At 33.8% G+C, this 3,614-nt stretch overlaps 1 pseudogene; it reads left to right on the forward strand.

Annotated features, from left to right (window-relative positions):
* Positions 1–845: 845 nt before the first annotated feature.
* LOC111743529 lies at positions 846–964 on the forward strand (annotated as a pseudogene).
* Positions 965–3,614: the final 2,650 nt, after the last annotated feature.

Consider the following 3,614-nt stretch of genomic DNA (forward strand, 5'->3'; position numbering starts at 1 on the left):
GAGGATGCTACAGCCTACTACTGTAATGGATGCTATGATTTGCTGCTTGGATCCCCCTTAAGAAGGACTTATAATTCTACCTACTGAGAATGCAGTTGGAAGATGATGCTAACTGTAAGTCATATCAGAAAGTTACCCTTCACTGGAGAGAGCCGTGTTCCTCAAGTTTATGCCTCCTTCCTAGAGAAGTTCATATGAAGGTATAGGCCCCACGCCACAACAAAAGACAACTCTGAAGGGCCATCTTAGCTGAAGAGCTCCCATGTAGCTCGTTGAAACCTTGTGACTCCACTACTGCCTAACTTCTCCCCTAGCCCAATCCTATTTCTACCACTTTCCTCTATTGGTGCTGATTCTGGCCGTAGTCCTTAATTAACTTCCTGCATGCTACTTTCTCAGAGTCTGTTTCCAGGGAGCCCATCTGCAACAAATCCCTAGAATAAAAAGATTAGAAGAAAAAAAGCACATATATATTTAAGTAAACAAATACATTATGTGTGATAATGCATAAATACATAAATAATAGCTACTTAATTTTTTTAGCTTTTGTGTGTGCATTGTGCACCATACTAAACATATTACTTGATTATACTAAATGCTTTATGTGCAAAATACCTCATTTGCATTATTTTTTGAGCTTTTGCATGTGCATTATTCTACAGATGAGAAAAATTATCCTTAGAAATTTTGAGCAATTTATCCAATATGAAATAACCAGTAAGTGGCAGAATTAAGTCAAAATCCAATAAGTCTAACTAAAAACCCACTTTCTTTATCACTTTGATATATAATATCTCAAATCTCAAATCTGAAGCTAGAATCTACATTTCAGACATGAGACCATGGTCTACGGCCATGCTACCCTGAACAAGCCTGATCTTGTCTGACTTTGGAAGCTAAGCAGGGTCGGGTCTGGATAGTACTTGGATGAGAGATCACCTAGGAAGACCAGGTGCTGTAGGTATTAAAAAAATAAATAAATAAATAAGGGATTGTAAGCGGACAAGGTCCTTGCAATCTGTGAGGTCAACCAAGGGTTGCCTCACCTAAAAAATAATAATAATAATAAAAAGAAAGAAAGAAATGAGACTATGGCATGCATATTTCCTGTGTCACATTTTTCTGTTCCTAAGTTGCTAACTGAAAGTTCAGGGTTGATTAGAATAATATTCTAGTCCAGTGGTCCCCAACATTTTTGGCACCAGACATCAGTGCTCCTGTGAGAATCTAATGCCTGATGATCTTAGGTGGAGCTGAGGAGGTGATGCTAGCACTGGGGAGCAAACTGCAAATATAGATGAAGCTTCCTTCACTTGCTCTCTGCTCACCTCCCACTGTGCAGCCCAGTTCCTAGCAGGTAATGGACCAGTACCAGTTAGCAGCCCAGGGGCTGGGTACCCCTGTTCTAGTCAACATCTCGCCAGTGCTAATAAAGACTTGATAATGAGTTTTTATATACTGTTTAGTCTATTATTTGGGCTCTTCAGCACTTCATTTTATTTTTTTGCAGCACACAATTCAATATGTTAAGACATCATGTGTAGTCACTATAGAGTTGAAATCTTTAGAGATATAGTATATCATCTATAGAAAGCAGATAAGTAATTGACTAATGGTGGGAATAGATAAATCAAGTCAATCATTACATGGATAACTTAATTCTCACATGTAATGGAAAACAAAATGTTCTTGCCAATTTTAGAAACCATTCAAGCTAATTTTGAAAGATTTTAAGATAAAATGCATAAGGTTTGTGTCTGGGTAATTTAATCAAAATTTAAGCAATAAAAGAGTCAAAGTCACATAACTTCTCCATGTTTTCTTGATATATTTTTTTCAATTAAAATGCAATTAACATATAATGTGTACTACTAATAAAAAAGTCAATGAAGAAGACTTTCTTTCATTGGTCATAGTCTTTTTACTTTATTTGAAACAAATGTGTCTAAACATTACATTTCCATTTAATGTGTAAAAGTTTAATATTACTTAGAACAATTGATTAAAATAGCAAAATTATTCTTACTCTATAAAGAGATATTTAAGCAACATTTGTTTTGTTAACAAGCATTAGAAATAATTTCTCACTTTCTATCTATATTTATCTAAACAATGACATTCCACATTTCAACATATAGAAAAATATAAAATTAGGATTTCAAGTTATACATATATTTTTAGAGCTTCAATCAGACAATGTTTTTTAAAATAATCAAATATTGGGCTATGGAGAATTTCCACTTCATTCTCAGGGCACCTGGATAAAAGATTTCATGCCTTATTAAAGTACTTCAGCAATTAGAATGATATATATATTTAGTCTTTTCATTTTGAAGGGATAGATTTTCTTTTTAGCTTATCAATGTAGAGAAACTGTATTTGCAATATGATAGAATATATCATCTCTCAAACGTAATCATCAAGCTATACAAGCCATGAAATTGGAGTAAATCTGTCTTCTGAAATAGAAAAAAGAAATATAGAACTATTCATATATACTACCTATTCATATTGGCACTTGAGCAATGTAGAGGTAGAGGTGTTGTTAATTCTGGGAGTTTCTACATATTTCAGTGCAGTTAATCAATGTTCTCCTTATCAAAAGATCTGAAGCTATGGTCAATGAGTATACAGAAATTTACTGAGTTAACCATTTTGACTCAACTGACAGATATATCTAGAAATTAGTATGTCTTGGACACACAGCCTAAGTTAGTACATTAGAATACATTTTATAATGAAGTATTCCAGCAACCTATAAATGGAAGCATTTCTCTATATATCCAACTTAGATATGTATATGGTTTCAGGGCAATCCAAGATAGAAAATTATGATTCAGTGTATTAGCTATAAGAGATTAAAAAATTACCCTGGGCTAATGAATATCAAAACTCATGCAGCTTCCAAAGGAGGGATGTATGTTTGCAGTTTTACTTTAAGTTAAAACAAGAAAATTCAGAGTGTAAGAGGTACGCACAAGTGCATTATATCATTCAAAAATTTGAAGATTTTATTTGGGAAATCCTGGTCACCTACTGGGCTTTGAAAACCATTTGAGCTAAAGTTTCAGATATCCTTCAGTTAAAAAACAAGAATCTCAAAACATTACCACATTTAAAATAGTGATAACATTTTTAGGAGGTGTGTATTATTCTATTTTATCATTATAGGTGACATAACTAAAACTAACAAAGACTAAATGTAACAGGGTACAAAAATATATAAGTATTTGCATTACCCCATTCTGTTTCCCAAGTAGGATGATTCCTTTGCTTCCTCAAGATAGCTCACAAGATGCTTGACTCAGATTTTTCTCCTAAGTTGAGTGCTGAGGTAAAGTCCAAGTAGTAGAATTAGAGAAGTAAAGATATAGCATATTGCATCACATGAGTTGTAGAGATACAGATGAGTAGACAAAGAGAGAATTCAGAGGGTTCAAGCGAATAGATCTGCAGTCATTTGAAAAGGAGCTGCATTGAGGAAAACCAAGAGAGATGTGAGAGCAGCCTTAAAGAGAAGTTTTGTCAAAAGGATAGTCATAGTCTAACAAGATTTTTAGGATGTTCTGTGATGTAATGTATCTGATGTTTCCCCAGTATTATAGGAAAGACTT

The sequence above is a fragment of the Pteropus vampyrus genome, unplaced genomic scaffold, assembly GCF_000151845.1.
Source record: "Pteropus vampyrus isolate Shadow unplaced genomic scaffold, Pvam_2.0 Scaffold115, whole genome shotgun sequence".
Lineage (NCBI taxonomy): Eukaryota > Metazoa > Chordata > Mammalia > Chiroptera > Pteropodidae > Pteropus > Pteropus vampyrus.